Source organism: Echiichthys vipera (genome assembly GCF_963691815.1).
Source record: "Echiichthys vipera genome assembly, chromosome: 15".
Taxonomy (NCBI): Eukaryota; Metazoa; Chordata; class Actinopteri; order Perciformes; family Trachinidae; genus Echiichthys; species Echiichthys vipera.
In genome coordinates this window covers 17,307,496-17,327,566 of record NC_139840.1, presented here as the reverse complement: position 1 = coordinate 17,327,566, position 20,071 = coordinate 17,307,496, and positions in this window count along the sequence as shown.

Below are 20,071 nucleotides of genomic sequence, written 5' to 3'. Positions count from 1 at the left end.
GCACCAGAAAGCCCGAAATATTATCCGATGCCCCCAGAGGTTTAATTCAAAAGATTGTATTCCTCATGACGAGTAAACCGGTCCTCTTGTTTAAAGTTGGTATAACGCCCCTTTAACATAACGAAATGTCATAAACCTAACTCTTCTCTGGATTGAGTGCATTAAGCCCAGAGGTGTCTAAAGATGTACTGAAGACGGGCTGTTACGGCACAATAACTTCCTCTCATCTCGGCCTTTAGACGACAGTCCTGTCTGTACAATGTGGTAAGAGAAGGAAGAGGCAGAGGAGCTGACAGTAGAGGCTGCATCATCATTCATACAGTGCAGCACAGAGTGCAGCTTGTGTAACATCAGTCCATGATTGCCTTCCTTAATTCATATCTAGTAACACCGCCGCACATTCCCTCTCCATGTGAGAGTCATATTTTATGTAATAGCTCATACGTACCAAGAGCTCAAGCTAACTACGACAAGGACGGAGCTCTGAATAGTGAGAGCACACTTGAAATGGTCTTATTGTTCAAGGGCTTAAAAATGTCCTTACTGATGTTCTCACATTTTATTTTTCTTTCTTATTGGAGTCCAACTGCTAAACCCACACAGATAAGTAGCTTTAAAAGGGTGTTTCAGAGCAGAAGACCCTTTAAATAATTAAAATATAGTGTTTAGCCTTACCTGACCTGTAACAGCTAAGGACCTGTAATTAACACTGCCAGTTTCCTTCATGCATTTCTGACATGGAATATGTATAATATAAGATATATGTTTATGTATTATGTGTCAGTCGTGACAAACTCATCCTGTGAAGCCAAACAGTGTCCAAATTTACCAATAACTTTATTTTAAACTCTAGTTGAGCTTCCAAAGTTTCTAAAAAAGAAATGAATATATCAGGTTGTAGTTTGGGGACAATAGATTTGTAGCTGCAAATGATATGTGTTTCACTGTCTGAACCTGTGGAAAAAGATAACTTAAGGCTACACTAAGATGAAATAAAAGTAGGCAAATGTATGTTATAGGATTTTAACCTTTTTATTATCATCATGCTGATTTTGAAATAAGGGCTTGGAGATCTTTGAAGTATTAATTTAATATTGCCATTTTATTATTTAATTACCTTTACCATTATTATTATTATTATTATTATTATTATTATTAACCATATTATCATTATTTTGTTATTGTTCTATTTACTATTATTATTAACACTAATATCATTATTTTTGTTGTTATTATTACTATTGTTATCATTATTTTTTATCATTATTAATATTGTTATCATAATTTGTATTATTATATTATTATTATTAACATTATTATCATTATTTCAGTTATTATTATTATTATTAACATTATTATCATTATTTTGTAATTAACATTATTATCGTTATTTTTGTTATTATTATTATTATTATTATTATTATTGTCATTACTTTTGTTGTTATTACTATTAAACATGTTATCATTATGTTTTATAATTGCTAACAATATTATAATTATTTTGGTATTGTTATTTTATTATTATCAACATTATTTGCATTGTTTTTGTTACTATTATTAACATTATTATTATTATTATTATTATGGGATTAATATTAATTAGGCTAATGATGTTCACCATTTTGACTTCTAATCTTCCCTGTCATTTGATTTGTCAGAGTGATGAGAATTAAAATAAATAAAAACACTGACCCAAACTAAAATCCCAAGCGTGTGCGCGTGTGCGCGTGTGCGCGTGTGTGCATCCTTCACTTCATCTCTCGCTTTCACCATAAACGACAGGCAGACAGACAGACAGACAGACAGACTCTCATTCCATTAGTGGGCTGTAATGATGCTTGTGCTCATCATAAGCACCGTCAGCTGTCTATATGGGCGGGGGTCTCTGCATATGATGGTCTCCAGATGTGCTGTATCTTACGGTCTATGGAGGCGGTGTTGGAGCAGCGTCCCCTCCGCTCTGTGCAGACTGACTACAGCGACCCGCTGCAGCCGGCGGCGCGCAGCAGCAGCAGCCTCAGCATCAGCAGCAGCAGCATCTTACTCTCTCCTCCGAAATCCCGCCGATCGGGGCTGTCCCACATCTCCGAGTCGTGTGCTCTCAGTCTGCGGGGAATAAAAGATAATAACAAAAAAAATCAATGATCGGTGACACGGGAGCCCCCATGTGCCGGACACGCAGGTGGAGATGTTGGCGCGCGGGGAGCCACACATTTTCACTAAATCGTTGCGAGGCTGTTGTCACCTATCGCACATCTCTTACATAATGAAATAGTGACACATTACCCCGCGAGCACGCCTGCAGGTCCGTTAACTGGTGCCGGTGCCAGCGGGGACAGAGATCGGACTCACCCGGCTGTTGGCTCCGTGTGAAGCGGCGGTCCACATGCAGCGCGCTGCCCCGTCTGCATACTTTAATTTGTGCTTCAAATAAAGACTGTAGTTATGAATGAAACCACACGCGATTAGACACGCCCACCGCCCGCTCCCCACGCACCACGTGACCAGCCCTGGTGATGATGATGATGGTGATGATGATGATGATGGTGGTGATGTGAGATGGAGGAGAAAACCTCATTCAGCAGCTGCTCCTGAATGGATGCTGCTGCTGCTGCTGCTGCCTCTGTTGCTGCTGCTGACGGAGCCATTGATTGATTGGGTTGCTATCAGATTTCTTTTGATAATGTTGTTGTTATATCGAGCCACACATTCTGATTAATTTTGTTTGTTTGTATTTTTTGTCAATTTGCAGTGTGTTGGTTGGAGTCTGACACGCGACAAAATGCACGGGGGTGTTGTGGACGTTTTTGTAGTCTCACGTTTCACCGCGTGGTGGCAGCGTTCACTGTTGTTTTCTGGATAAATGTGCTTAAAATGGAAGTTCTTCATGCAGCTTTTCTTTTTTCACAGTTAGATCCAGTGCAGACTCACAGCTAAATAATAGTTTAAATGAAACTCGTTCTACTTTGATATAAATAATCATAGTTACATAATTGGCCCCATAATGTTTTGATCCTGTAATATCTGATGTAGAAAAATAATTGAAAGCAAATATGTCTTGCCTTTATTCGTTTAAATAACCTACACTCTATGGAAAAAAACATTCATGCTGCTTTTTACTGGAGGATCTTTAGTTAGATAGTCACAAAACTGCTGAAAATTTGGATTATATTTCTTTTTCCTTCCATCTATATAATAATTTCCCTCGGGAAATCTTGAATCTTGAATCTGTCAGCCCCGTTGTAACTGTAAAACCCTCCACCTCCACATGTTATTTATTACATGTCTTGATAAAGTATTGAGAATATAGATTGCTGCACCTGCAGTTTCGGCCTCTTTGATACTGAATGACCCAGATAACCCACCTACCTACATTATGTTTCCATTATTTTGTCTATCCCTGTGCTTTTTTGCATCCTATATGCCAGCCTGGTATGAATATGCGCACAAACACACATAAATTTATTGTTTTAGTGACTTGGCTTTACCATTCATGCATTTGTCTTATTCCTTATTTTATCATTTTTAATTATTGGCTATTTTATTGTCTTATATTCTATGATTATTCTGCTGTTTTTACGATGTTGTTCTTTTATCTATTTTATTTTTATTTTTTTCCTGTAAAGCACTATGAGTAGTAAATAGCGGGCACCGTTTGGGCGTGCACGCGCACGGCGCGCGTGCGCGTGCGCGCGCGCGGCGTCGTGCGCGTGTGTTTGTTTTTTTTTTTTTTCGCGCATTTAAAATATGTGTGCGGTGTGTGTTATAGGATGTTGTGTAGATATAAATAGTTTATGTTTTAACTATACTGGTTTTCTTGTGTGGAATCCCTTTGTTAATGTATTTCCTGAGCGTCTGTGTGTGTGTGTGTGTGTGTGTGTGTGTGTGTGTGTGTGTGTGTGTGTGTGTGTGTGCCTGTGTTGTCACTGCGCATGCTCTGTTTTAGCTGTCGTTGTTAGGTGACGTGTTATTTCAGCGTCTGTGTGTGTGTGTGTGCCTGTGTTAACACTGCGCATGCTCTGTTTTAGCTGTCGCTGTTAGGTGACGTATTATTGCAGCGTCTGTGTGATTGTAGTTTAAATATGTTTTGTGTGACAGCGCATGCGTGGTAAGCTCCTCCGTTTTGTTTTTAAAAGTATAAGTCTTTTTACATAAGTTGACGTGTCCTACCTTGTTTTAATGTGAGGGTTTTACTGAAGCCTTATGTTGTTAATAATGTGAAAGGGGTAGAGTGGGGTTTAAATGAGAGTTGTTTTGTTTTTTAAATAGAGGTTTTAAGTTAAAATAGGTATGAGCAGAGTTATAGAAAAATAAAAAGTATGCAAGAGTACTATATAAAGTGGTGTTTTAAAAAAATAAATAAAATCTGTTTAGAATAATGGTGTTATATGAGTAGGGATTTAATCAAAATAGTATTTTCTAGTTCTGTGTCTTGTGATGTAAATTAGTGGTGTTTGAACAAGAAGAGATATAGTCAAGATACTATTTTCTCTTAGAGGCTGTGTTTTCTTGTTAATTCTTTCTCATTAGATATTTGTGTGTGTGGGTGTGTGTGTGTGTGTGTGTGTGTGTGTGTGTGTGTGTGTGTGTGTGTGTGTGTGTGTGTGTGTGTGTGTGTGTGTGTGTGTGTGTGTGTGTGTGTGTGTGTGTGTGTGTGTGTGTGTGTGTTAGTGTTTTTATTTATTTTTTTTAAAAACAGTTGTTTATATGAGAAGATTTTTTCTTAGCATTATAAGTTTTTTATTCCTGATACTGTTACAGTCGTGGGAAGCAGGGGGTTTTGGGGATGGTTCGCAGACGCATTGTCTTAAGGTGAGGTGTCTGAACATGTAGAGACGGTAGAGACGTCTCTACAGACATGTCCAGACACCTCACCTCTGCAGGCGCGATGTCTGCTGAGACTGATAGCCTTTGATTGTTAATTCTTTCTCATTAGATATTTGTGTGTGTGTGTGTGTGTGTGTGTGTGTGTGTGTGTGTGTGTGTGTGTGTGTGTGTGTGTGTGTGTGTGTGTGTGTGTGTGTGTGTGTGTGGGGGGGTGTGTGTGTGTGTGTGTGTGTGTGTGTGTGTGTGTGTGTATGTGTGTGTGTGTGTATGTGTATGTGTATGTGTGTGTGTGTGTGTGTGTGTGTGTGTGTGTGTGTGTGTGTGTGTGTGTGTATGTGTGTGTGCCTGTGTGTGCGTGTGTGTTTTAAAGCTGCAGTTTTCTCTCACTATTTACGTATTATTATATTATTCTTTTAAAAGTAAATAACTACATTCAAGATGGAGTCTTTAACATCAAAAAAAATAAAAAGACAATATAGAATTGATACAAAAAAAATAAAAACATTTAACCACCAAAACCAGGTTGGTGGGAGGTACTGTCTCGGAGGTATTTGGAAGTAAGTATGGAACAACATTCATCAAAGCTGCAGTTTTTCTCTCACTATATACGTATCATTATATTATTTAAAAAAAAAAGTAAATAACTACATTCAAGACGGAGTCTTTAACATTAAAAATAAATAAAAAAGACAATATAGAACATTTACCCCCGCCAAAACCAGCGTGGGGGTGGAGGAGACACTGTCTCTCACGAACCCCATGAGGTGTGAGATAAATGGCAATAAAAGCTGCAGATACGAATCAGCATAGACATCCAGAACAATCGAGGTGTTACTTTGAGGAGGGTTTTTCTGTATAAATCTAGGGACACTGGTAAAGAAATTTTCTCAGACCTCAGACTTCATATCGTTGCGAGACAGACTGCGTTGAGGCATTGCTCACCCGTTCTTTTCTGCTTGAAAACACATCAACTTCTTCTGGAAAATGGCGAACACATCTGGTGAGTATGACATTTTATTGTTTAAATTTTAAATTGGTACAAGAGTATATACCTGATGCGTTATTTGATAAGTAGTGTTCTAAAACAGGGGAGGAGTGCACTGTGATAGCCACTACAGGGACCTCTGGGGGAACCATTCTAGAAGACAACGGAGCAAGAGAGAGGGCCTATATCCTAGGTATAAAGCTAACATCTAAGTTAACATTTGTATAATATGTATGTTGTGTGACTGTGACTGTGTGAAGAAAACGTTTAAAGCTGTCATTAACTTAATTTTTTAACCCCACTTAAAGAGGGCCAGCAGGCGGTAGATACACAGCAAAACCCTGGAAATGAGACATGTTTTAATCAGAAGACTGCAGAAAAGGGTGCGTTGCTATCCTTTTATATTTACATTAAAAGAGCTGTTTTATGGTTTGCATTTTGACAAGTATCTCTTCTAATTCTATACTTCAAACAGGAATATTCCCGATCTTCAACATACAGCATACATCTTTACAAGGAACCGAGACAACAGAAGCGCCTATTCTGATAAAGGACACACAGGAAGAAACTGATGAAGGACCCTCTACCTCAGCTACCAACACTGACACAGAATCAGAAATTCCAAACTGGACTGAGGCACAGATACAAGACTGGGACGAAAATTCTTTCACCGAAGAAAATCAGCACTCATCTCATAGTAAGAAAAACAATACATATCAACCTGTACAACAGCTGTCTACAAATAAGTCTTTCACCTATGCAGAAAGAGAGCTACAGGGGTTGATAAGGCGTAGCAGAGCCCAGATTAAGGAATGCCGTTTTACAAAAACGGTAGTCAATAACAACAGCATTAGGCTCGCCAACATAGCACTCAGACAGATTAGGAAATCACATCAGCTGGAAAGAGAGGTTGGATTGCTTAGAAGCGAGGTTTTGGAACTTAGAGGCCATCTTAAAAGAGATTTCAATATGATGAGTAATAAATTGGATCTACTGCTAAGAAAAATGTGAATAGCGTGTGTGCTAGACTCCTGGAGGTGGATAAGTTTGTGTCTGATTTAGCAAACGGTGTCTTGTGTTGTCTTAAAACATGGGTCGCAAATGCGCTCGCAAATCAAAACATGGCAGACGTTGTGTTGTGGTATCTAACGATGGTGAAAATGACCCTCTCAATAGCCTATCGGAGATAGAAAAAGAAATACATGGAATGGTTGATGCAAATTCAGGTGTTGAGGAGGAGGAGGAGGAGTGGTATGAATATACTCCATCGTCTCTCATCGACAGCCTATCTGATATTGAAATTGAAATGGATGCATTAGAGGAAGATGAGGTGGATATGACATCGGTGCAGGCTCTTAATCTTTTGCATAGCATGGGTATATTGAAGCATGATATCTCAGGATTTGTTGAGTCAGATGAGGAGTTGCAAAAGGCACAAATGACTGGTGCTTCTGTACACCAAAGACAACCCCCTCAGAATGATAGCATCCCTTCATCACATAAACACAAACATAAAACTGCAATGTACAGCCCTGAATTAGCCGCACGTTTGAACCGGGTGGGGGGGGCACGTGAGTTTAATATCACAGAGAGGAGCAATTTTAACGGTGCAGAGATAAGACAGCGTGTTAACCTGAATGATATTGCGTTGGATAATCTTAGCACTGCATTGTCAACACTCAGACATAGACTAACAGATATAGTTGACTTTTCAACAGATTTGGCAGCGCCAGATGGCGTATTAAATGTAGTTTTAAGAGGACCATCATTGTCCAGCGATGTGTGTGCGTTGTTAAATGCATCTAACAACTTCAATGCTGAAGCTTTCCTGAACGAAATTGAGCAGGTGATGCAAAGTAATGACAGGATTGCGTCAGATGATCAGCTTGAAATTGTAGTCTCGGCAGCATTCAACAAGCGTGGGGGTGTGAGACGCAAACTAGCATCCATCCCCTATGACGATATAATAAAAAAGAAAAAATTAAATCTCTACATACCCCCAAACACGGATAATAACTTGTGCTTTTCCATTTGTCTCGTACACTACATGAACCCAGACATGCATGAAAATGAGGTTCAAGAGCAGGCCCTGCAGGTTCATTCGGGTGTAGGTTTTGATGTGGATCAGAAGGTATCGTTGTCAGACGTGTCCAAATTTGAGCAGCATTTGGGTATCAAGATTATTGTATTCCATCACAATAACATTACGAAAAAATTGGAGACATTCCAAACACATGAAGACCCCCACCCCAAAACAGCCTGGCTCTACCTGAACGATGAACATTATTACATGGTAGAAAAGAAAACCGGATTTTTGGGGTCTAGCTATGTGTGTGATTACTGCTACAAAGGTTTCCAAGCACCAGCATTCCACAAATGCAAATACTTTTGCAATGTATGTCTGTCTGCTGAATGTCGCACACAGCAAGGTTTATCAGCCATACGCTGTGCAGATTGCAGCCGCTTCTGTAGGTCAAAAGAATGTTTTGACAGGCACAAGCGTGTAGTTGATGCTGCAAGCAAAAATTTTAGACCTTGTGAGCGCACTAAATATTGCAACGATTGTGGTCGTCTTTATGGCATCAGCAGCAAATCAAAAGCGGGGGGTCATAAATGTCTAAAGGACAAATGTAGTCACTGTGGCGCATTGATGGAGTCTGACATAGATCATCAGTGTTTTATACAACCAGAAAAAACGCCAGAGCCCCAGACCAAATATGTCTTTTACGACTTTGAGACACACACTGATAACGACAACCACGAGGCCAATTTTGTCTGTGCTATTGATTTTGAAAATGAGAAATGGACAGCCTCAGGCCCAAAATGTGTTGAACTCTTTCTACAAAAGTTTAGGAAACCAAAATACAAAGACTACACATTCATTGCTCATAATGCTTCAGGATTTGACCACTACATTGTGTTGCACTATCTCACCAAACAGGGTATCACCCCTAAAATCATAATGAAAGGAAGCAGGGTAGTGCGCATGTTTGATTCGGTTTACAGACAGAGGTGGATTGATTCGTTCAGTTTCCTACCCATGAGACTTGCAAAAACTCCTGCAGCATTAGGTTTTGAAGACCTCAGAAAAGGCCATTTCCCTCACCTGTTCAACACCACAGAAAACTCAGAATACATAGGCCCCTATCCAGAGCCTCATTACTATGGATATGACAACATGTCTGTACATGACAGGACAGAGTTCATGCTGTGGTACAACACAGTACGGCATGGGGTGTTTGATTTCCGGAGGGAACTATATTCTTACGGGGTGAATGATGTGATTATTTTGCGCAAAGCCTGCATTGTTTATCGTGAAACCTTTTTGGAGGGTGCCAAGCTTGATCCTTTTGAATATACCACATTGGCTTCATGCTGCATGGCAGTGTTTAAGACACAATTTCTCCCCCGTGACACTCTGGCACTGACATATGACGGGGCTTATACCAGGCAACACAAGGCATATTCCAATGCATCCATCCAGTGGCTGGAATTTGAGGCTTTCAAAAATAAAACAGAAATTAGGCACGCTTTGAATCATGGCGAGGAGCAGTTTGGACCATACTATGTTGACGGTTTTTGTCAACAAGACAATAGGCGAATTGCTTATGAGTTTGCAGGCTGTTTTTGGCATGGTTGCTCCAGATGTTTTAATCAAGGCCATAAAAACCCCTCAAACCACATTGCATTTGGGGTTCTACACCGACAGTTTAAGGAAAAAATCCAATCACTTAGACTAACACATAAACTAGAAGTCAAGGTTATGTGGGAATGTGAGTGGGCGAGAGCCAAGCAAGGTGACCCAATTCTGCAGGACTTTTTGAAAACTTATGATGCGCCTGAAAGACTCAACCCTCGAAAAGCCCTGTTTGGCGGTCGAACCAATGCGTACAAACTGTACTACAAAGCAGCTCAGGGTGAAAAGGTGCATTATTATGATTTCACATCGCTGTACCCCACTGTTCAGGCCCACAAATGCTACCCCATAGGGCACCCCAAAGTGATCTTCCGCGATTTTGAACCGCTGGAAAATTATTTTGGGTTGATAAAGTGTACTGTACAACCTCCCAGAGGGTTGTACCACCCCGTGCTGCCATATCACTGCAACAGTAAGCTGATGTTTCCTCTGTGTCGCACATGTGCCGAAAGTGAAAACCAGGAAAGCGAATGTAGCCATTCTGTTGCTGAGAGAGCTCTCTCAGGTGTCTGGGTGAGTGCTGAACTTCTAAAAGCTGTAGAAAAGGGTTATACTGTAGACAGGATAGATGAGGTATGGCATTTCGAGCACAAAAGTGACAGTCTGTTTAAAGACTACGTGAAAACCTTCCTACAGCGGAAGCAGGAGGCGTCAGGGTACCCCAGCTATGCAAAAGACGAGGAGTCAAAAGCAAAATACATCCAGGATTATCACGACAGAGAGGGGATTCATTTGAACCCCGACCGAATTGAAGTTAACCCAGCGGTGCGTAGCATTAACAAGCTTCTTTTGAACTCTCTCTGGGGGCGCTTTTCCATGCGTGAAAATCAGGTCACAAGTGAACTTGTAACAGATCCTGATGTTTTTGCCCGCTACATGTTTAGTGATCTGTATGATGTCAGACATTTTCTATTCCTATCTGATCATGTCGCACTTGTCCAGTGGCGGTTCAGAGAAGCACAGACGGGTAGAACAAAAGACATAAACATCTTTATAGGAGCTATGACTACAGCATACGCACGTCTGATGCTTTATGATTTGATGGATAAGCTAGGTGAGAGATGTCTCTACTCTGATACAGACAGTGTCATTTTTGTTTCAAAGGAAGGTGACTGGATGCCCGAAACAGGCCCCTTTTTAGGGGATTTGACCGACGAGCTCAACGGTGATAGCGATGGGGGTGATTATATTGTGGAGTTTGTATCCGGTGGGCCAAAATGTTATGCATACCATTCTCTACACAACAAGACTGCTCTAAAGTGTAAGGGTGTGACGCTGAGTGCACACAATGCTTCCATTGTGACATGTGATGCACTCGTAAAGCTTGTCCACGAATTTGTGGGGTGTAATAGGACAACGCAAAACATTGTAACAAAATCAGACACAATAGTGAGAGATAAAAAGACACTTCAGCTGAAAAACAAAACAGTCAGGAAGCGCTTTCAGGTGGTCTACACAAAGAGACGGTCACTCCCTGATTTGACTACACTGCCGTATGGTTACTGAGATGAGTGTTCGGGACATTGGGGTGTTTGACTGTAGGCTGCAGCACCCTTTCAGTCTTATTGTGTCAGGTCCTTCAAACTGTGGCAAGACCTATTTTGTAAAAATGCTGATTGAAAATGCTGATAAAATAATATCAAAAAATATTGATAACATTGTGTATATATATTCATGTTGGCAGCCAATGTATGATCATATCTTAAAATCTAGAAATGTAAACTTTATTGAAGGCCTGCCGGTAACTTTATGTGATGATTCATTGTTGCCTGTAAATAAAAACAATTTGTTGATCATTGATGATTTAATGAATGATGCTTGTAATAATGTTGAAGTTCAGAATGTTTTTACAAAGTATGTACATCACAGGAATTTAAGCTGTTTGTATCTTGTACAGAATTTGTTTTTTCACGGTAGTAGTAGCCGTACTATCAGTTTAAATGCCAGTTATCTTGTTATTTTCAAGAATCCTAGAGACAAGTCTCAAATTATGGTTATGGCACGACAGATGTTTCCTGGGAAAACTAAATTTTTTATGGAATGTTATGAAGATGCTGTGAGTAAACCTTTTGGTTATCTTTTTATTGATTATAAAGCCACGACGCCTGATCATCTCCGTCTCAGAACGGATCTGCTTTCAGATCAACCTGTTGTCTACATTCCTAAATTCAAATAAAAACATGTTTGAACGGATCAGAAGAAATTTGTCCTTGTTGAAACTTTTGCATGATGCATCTCCTTCTCAGAGAAAGAACATTATTAAAAGTGCTTCCTCAGACTTTATTCTAACATTATGTGAAATTGCATACAATGTTCTAAAAGGCAAGATCCCTCTAACCAAAACACAATACCACAAGTTGAAAAAGAAGAAGGCGGGGATTAAATTATTTGCTGATAAAAAGGTGGGTTTGGTGAAGAAAAAGAAGAAGCTAATCAATCAGTCTGGGGGATTTCTTCTACCTCTCTTAAGTATTGCTGTGCCTTTTATAACTAGTCTTATAGCCTCAAGACAGAAATAGAAAGAACATGGAACATGCTCAGAAGATGTTTCTTGTACCACAACAACAACTAAATCTTTTAAGACATCAACCCCCGCGAGCGTCTATAAGGGATATGGTTGAAAATGAATTGGATCGCGATATGAGAGACATTTTGGACAAGAAAACTGAGGATATTCATGAAAAGGCAAAAAAATATTCCATCGTCTTGCAGAGATTTCTCACAATGGTTAGGCAAGGTGAGCGTGATCAGAATACACTTACATTGTCTCTACCCCTGAATGAAAATGTGAACGGGACAGTGCATGAGGAGGGCCATGAAGATAAAGATTCTGTGGTTGAAGAAATTTTAAAAAACATTCCAAAAAACAACAAGAATAGAGTGCAGCATATTATGGATAAGATGATATCTGCAAAACATATTACTTCATGGACTAAACAGGGGGAATTTGTTTTTAACGGCAACGTGATAAAAGGATCCCACGTTTACGATTTGCTAAGAAGTGTAACAGCCCCTAACAATATATCTGACAGTCAAAGGCCTACAGGATGGGACAAATACCTGCTATCATTATCTATGCTGAACGTCCCTCTCTCAGTCGTACCCAATCATCAGGTTAAAAGAAGAATTGAAGAGCTTAAGAAACATTCAACTGTCACTCAATCTTTGAACCCCAACCCTGCTAAAAGAAAGCGAGTAGTAGACGAGGAAGAAAGTCTTTTTCCATCTCCGAGACTTGTGTCTTCAAACTGGGTGCATTTTTGATTTGTGTACTGTCTCATGTGGTGTTAAATAAAAAAGAAAAAAACCAAAAGATTACGTAATAGAGTGTTCAGAACCCTTTTATTTATATTTTCATGCATAATACAGTTGGTATAAAATACAAATAGCAAAAACAAAAAACAAAACAAAAACAACCAAAATTCATCTTAAAAATAAATCTCCAGATTGTACACATTGTACACACCCAAAGTCACTCTTTACACATGAAACAGAGGGTTGTATCTTTTTCACAAATTTGCACACCATAACATCATTTTTCTGTAGGTTATTACTATATTTCTTCATTAGAGCATCATAAGAAACCCCTTTATCCATCTGATAGAGAAAAAAAATACAATGCTGACCACACACTGTGGAGCACACATCTTGCACTTGTTTTACAGAATGCTGTATAGACACACTATTTCTATTAAGAAAGGAAAAAATTGATTCAGGGAAGTGTGCGTAAGTAGGCGCATTCCCAAAGCTGTCAAAGAATGAACCCACTCCATGTTCATTGATGTAGAGAGCCAACCAATGTTGTCCACTCATGTAAGAGGGGTCAGTATTTATCACCAGCCCATAGGGTCTATTCATTATCATTTTTTTTTTAGGCAACTGATCGCTGGCAAATACTCCTACAAAGACACTTTGTTTTACCAACTTGCCAAGTATCTCAGTCAACTCTATTGTGTTCATATTGTGGCGATCTCAGTAAAAATCAATGAGAACCTGCCGCCGTGAAGATATCTCGATTATAGAATCATGTGTGGAATAAATGATAGCATTTATTGTTCTCTGTAGAGGGTTTCTAAAACGCGCCTCTAGACGAACACTGCCATTTTTTACAAGGGACATATGCCCTCCACAGCCCTCGTCAGGGGTCAAGTTAAAGCAAAACATGGAATAGCCTTTACAAAATTCATCCCTGGATATCGCTACAGCAGTGTTTTTTAAATACTTGCCAGTGGATGTATATAGCTGGTGGTACTCTCTTACGGCATTACCCCTGGCAAAATTGGGCTGAAAGGGTTTTGAGGGATATTGCTGCCCATCAACGTATAAACATAAAAATTCTATATCATAATGGTTAAATGTAAAAGGGTTACGTGCATAAGAGCCACTAAAAGATTCATTATCTACAAATGCTATAACAATACTTTTCGGTATCTGCCCCAAAAATATATTTTCCTGATTACAGACCCGGGTACCTGCCGGAATGCTAAAATTCTTGATGCAGACCCTATCAATAGGGTATTTCACGTTACTGTGCATTAGAGCTTTGGCGTGGGCGATCTTAACAGAGGGTGACACAGTGACTTTCTTTATAAACAGGCTCGCGGACATAATACTGACCTTAAAGTCATCCACCGTATTTCTCATTAGACAAAATTCGTTTTTTGCTCTTATAAATTTAAGTTTAAGATCAACACCATTTATCAACAACTTGTCCTGAAAAAACAGATCAGAGTGTATAGGGGAAATTAATTCCACCACACGACCTCCTTCTGTATACCCCATTCTCTTGATAAGTCCTTCATTATCGCCGCCAGCTGTCACATCCTCCATATGACCCGCAGTGTCCATGCAAAACAATCCAGATCCAAATTGTGATTCTAATGCATCTTTTCCATAATTTAAAAGACATTCTATAATCCCTCGATAAGGATATGTGTTTGACGACTGTGTAATGAGTCTGTCCCCCAGCGATATATCCACTTGGGAAAACAGAGTACATCCAGGATAATTGATAAAGCCAACTTCATCTCCGTGTGCCAGATTTCCCCCGTTAGCCTTGGTGATCTTAGCACGGATGTACATAAAAGTATTGTTCAGGTCCAGATATTCTTCTGAGCTTGCTGGGATGTAAAATTCTAATGGAGCTGTGTCTGTAATGGCTGCTAGAGGAGGTACTTCCACATATACACATTTCTCAATACTCGTTTGTGTTAACGGAACGAGAAACAGGTCCAATTCCGATTTCACACATTCTTTTGACATTTCGTGTACTAAAGCCATTTTAGAATATATCTCCAGCTCTTGCCTTGCGTTTTGTTCCCTTACGTCTTCTCAGGGGTGTACTTTTTCTTTTTAAAGCAGACCTCTTCTTATTTGCAACTAGGCGGCGCCTCTTTGGCTGGGAACTCCCCCTGCGCCCAGGTGGACGTTTTATTGGACGACGAGAAATGGCCATCATTCCCGACCCCTCTTGCTTTCTACTGCTATGGTTCATGACGTTGGTGACAACATCAGAAACAATGTTTTTAGCAGCCGTCTTTAAATGTGGTGCGGCTACAGTGAATCCTTTCCTAAGCAAGGGAAGTGCAAGTCTAAACAGACCGCGAAATATTCCACCCAGTCCTAGACCGTACTGAGACTGCAGCCCAGAAAAACCACTAAGGTCACCGCCCGCTTGGGCTGTGTAATAGGCGACGTACTTGTCTGGGTTCTGTATATGCGGCTGATACATTGTCACACCTTGTCTAGAAGTGATATTTCACAGGTCTGAAGTGTAGTTTTAATATAACTTTTCCGTATGTAAACAGAATAGGTTGGTTCTGATCCGTCTTCAGGGAGATTTCAATGGTATCAATGTGTGTTTTACAGAGCCTATGATAGTGTGGTCTGTCATATGTCCTTGTGATCATTTGGTTGTTGGATCCTTCAATATGTACGATTCGTAAAAGTGGTACATAACTGTCGCCGACTGTCTGATATTCAACAATGTCAGAGTATACAAAGATATTGTACAGGCCTACATTTACATCAGCTGGATATGGTGCAATATACACCAGGGGTGAAATATGTTCATCGTCTATTGCGCTGTCTTCTGGGGTTTCAAAGACCTCCCCGGGTATAAAACCCAACATTTGTGCAAGTTTTCCTCGAAACGTCAATTCCAGGTCACTTAGCGGTATTACAGACACTCTGTTTGTAATCGTATTGTATCTCAGCTTGATATAGGGCATATTATTATTGGACAGGCAGCTGTTTATCTCAGTTATTAGCTGTGGCATAGTATTGTAGAATCCGCTCGTTACTGTAATACAGGCCCTCTTGTCTGTTTTTCTATCAAATGCAACAAATTCTGCATCACTTGCTGAAAAGTTTGTCCATGTTTTGGGGTATTGAATTTCTATTAAACCCACTTCATAACCCCCTTTAATCTGTAAAGGTTTTGGCAGTTTTGTTCTAAAATTTGCTATTGTATTGTCAGGGTAGAATGCCGCAGAAGAGTTACTAGGCAGTGTGAGATAAAACCCCTCACCGTCCATGTTGGACCCCTATGGTAACTGAATGACCTGTTTTTCTGAAATCCAGGTATTAAACTTATCCGGCCACCCCACCCACTTGACTAGCACCATGGATTGCCCCTGTCGTCTCCCTTTAGATAGTATTTTTTCTATTTTATACGACTTGTTTTTATCCACAATAACTTTTTGTAGCTCTTGTTCGTAAAAGGTTCCATGCAGTATTTCGCCGTCATAGTCCTTTAACCTGTAGACAGGAGGTCTCCGCGGTACACTCTCCACAATAGTAAAATATTCATCAGTGAAATTTTGTTTATAACCTTTTTTAAAAGGTCCTCTTAATTTTGAAATTCTTACTGTATCACCCACTAAATACTTAAAATGAGGCACTCCTTCATCTTTTGTTTTATACAAGTTATTAAAAACAATGTATTCGTTGTCTTTTGTCACTTCAGATGGTCTCATTTTAATACTACGGTGATAACTCATGTTGTAGGAGCTCACTAGGCCTTGTAGAATGTCCACATAGCGTTTTGAGTTATTGGCTGACAAATAACGCCACATTTTAGATTTCAGAGTTCTATTGAAACGTTCTACTACAGAGGCCTTAGTTTCATTTGAAGTGGTAAAGTGTATAATTTCATTATTTTTGATTAGTGACTCAAACTCTTTGTTTAAGAACTCCTTTCCTTTGTCTGTCTGTAATTTATGAGGTATTCTACCTTCTTTTAGAATATCTTTAAAAGCTACCGAAACACATCTACCACTTTTGCTTTTCAAACATCTAACCCAGGCATATTTTGAAAACAGGTCTATACATGTTAATAAATATCTCACCCCGTCGTTTTCTGAAGAATATTCTGACATGTCCACTAGATCTGCCTGAAACTGTCCGTCAATTTTATTTACCAAAACTCTATTTCTCCTAAAATGTATGGGGGCTGTTTTATGAAGAGTATACGCATCCTGTTTTAACAGCCAATTTTCTACATCAGAGTCTGCACAGCGAGCTCCTAGATGTTCGTGTAAAGCATTTTTAAGTTTCTGTTTACCCCCGTATCCTCCTGTACTTTCCGGATCATAATATATTTTTCTCATAACGTCCTCCATGACTGATGTTGGTAAATGAATACTCATTGTTTGTGATCAAGGGTTTTTATTACCAAAACCACAATACTTCACACACCTCAGAATCTTGTCTTTTAAAAAACAGACAAATATAATCTACACATTGTCTTCTGTTTAACATAAAAAATAAAAACGGCACAAGGTTTTTCAAAACTCAAGACATAAAAACAAAAAACATGGCCCTTATGGTCTTTGTCATCATTTGAAGAAAACAATTTACAACATTGACCAATGCAGCCTTTATCTCACTGCATTTACCGACAATCCTCCGTACCATGATCCCTTGCCTCAAACAATCCATCTGTTTTTTGATACTAGTCAAATACATATTTCTGTCAATAATAGATAACGTATTATCAACGGTATTACTCCACAAAGGTCTCAAATTGTACATGATACATTTTTTTCTTCCCCCATTTAGCATGTTAGATACACTCGCCATTACGCTGTAGTGTTTTACACACACCAAATCTTCAGAGAGTCCTGAGCTACAGTGTTCAGTCTACTGTATTCCCTAGTTAGCTGCTTGAGCCTGGAGATGAGATATGGTTCTGTCAACCACTTCAACAAGGCAGTTGCAGCCACGTCTCGTATGCTGGTCAGAGAAGATGAAGCGATGCCTAGACAGTCCAGCACATATGTCTGTGCCCTTGTATAATTATCATTTAAAACCTCTTGCTTAATTTCTCTCAGATTTCCTCTAATGTAGTGTAAAGGAAGAATGTCGAGACATGAATGCGGTGTTCTATACATATCATATGTATAAATACAATACACACAGTCTTTTTCAGCCCTTTGTTGCAGAACTCTGTGTAGATAATGGGCTACTGTTACCTCTATAACATCATGGGCTGTGGGGATGTTTGGCGTTATAGGAGGGGAAATGTCCATCGGCTCATCATCCTGGTCGTCCTGTGGACCCCTGAAGGGGTCGTCTGTTGGTTTTTCTCCAACAGTAAGAAATGTCAAATTCCTTTTCCCCAAATCTTCAGCAAAGTCTTTCAACCAGGTGTTGTCACTGCAGGACTCCTGGCCATTTGTCAGAGGTGTATCACCCCCTGCATAATTGGTCACACCTGTACAAACATACGCTAAAAAATTAGATCAAATAAAAAATAATAAAAAAAAAGAAAGAACACTACCATTCTGTCCTTGTTGTTTTACACTTCGTAAAACAATACTACAAACAGCTGTTCTTGACATTCTCTGGTGTACCAGTAGTGTCAAAAAGTCTTTTGCTAAGCTTTTCATAGCTCTTGTAGATCTTGTTCCAACCGAATAAGGTGTCTATACGTGCGAAAACATCAAGGGCCTTCCTCCAATCGCCCCACTGGATTAGAAATCCAGTAGTAAACCATGTCTCCCATTCTTTGGATGTGCGCGGGAAACGATTGTCTTCATCAGGCGAACCCCTCCTTGTCTTTTGAATGACGCTGTTGTCCATGCATTGTCTGAAAAAAATGTATGCTTCGGGGTCGTATACCTCGAGATCAGTCTCCACACGGTATGTCTCTCCGGCCACTGATCCATCCCATTGTTCAGCGTACACACCATTTGAGCTACATAGCTCACGGCATATTTTGTTTCTAAAATGATACCAGTCTTCGGCAAAAAAACGAATGTGCGGGGTTGTACCATGCACAAACATTTCATCGGCCTCTCTTGAATACAGGTATACTGTCCCCTGTTCAAAAAAAAAACCAGCCACCCTAAAGTCTGCAACATCCCATTCATACATTGGAGACCATGCTTTTTGATCCAAAAATTCTGCCAGGTTTTTAGGAACTCCCCTTTTCTTTTTAGGAGCCATAAGTAGCTCAGCATCAACAAGGTTTATACGGCGTTTTGGCGTCAAGACACCGCTATAATTACCTGTGCCACCCATGTCCTTGGTAGTATTTTCACAAGGGATCGTAGAATAGAAGAAAATTCGCTTGAATGTAGTGCAGCCTTTGTCTCGGCGTTGATCTTTCGTGAAATGATCGCTCTAACATGCCCCCGCTATATAGTCGTGGAAACGCCACTCCCTCAAGGCGTTTACAATCACACACACCCCCACGTCGAGTCTGCAGAGGTGAGGTGTCTGGACATGTGAGGCGTCTCTACCGTCTCTACATGTCCAGACACCTCACCTTAAGACAATACGATTTTTTATAACTCTGCTCATACCTATTTTAACTTAAAACCTCTATTTAAAAAAAAAAAAAAAAAACATTACAGCCGCAAAGACATGAAAACATGGTCTTACTATTTTAAAAAACAAAACAACTCTCATTTAAACCCCACTCTACCCCTTTCACATTATTAACAACATAAGGCTTCAGTAAAACCCTCACATTAAAACAAGGTAGGAAACGTCAACTTATGTAAAAAGACTTATACTTTTAAAAACAAAACGGAGGAGCTTACCACGCATGCGCTGTCACACAAAACATATTTAAACTACAATCACACAGACGCTGCAATAATAAGTCACCTAACAGCGACAGCTAAAACAGAGCATGCGCACACAGACGCTGAAATAACACGTCACCTAACAACGACAGCTAAAACAGAGCATGCGCAGTGACAACACAGGCACACACACACACACACACACACACACACACACACACACACACACACACACACACACACACAGACGCTCAGGAAATACATTAACAAAGGGATTCCACACAAGAAAACCAGTATAGTTAAAACATAAACTATTTATATCTACACAACATCCTATAACACACACCGCACACATATTTTAAATGCGCGAAAAAAAAATAAAAAAAAATAAAAAAAAAAAAAAAAAAAAAAAAAACACACGCGCACGACGCCGCGCGCGCGCACGCGCACGCGCGCCGTGCGCGTGCACGCCCAAACGGTGCCCGCTATTTACTACTACTATGAATTGCTGCTTTTACGAATGGTGCT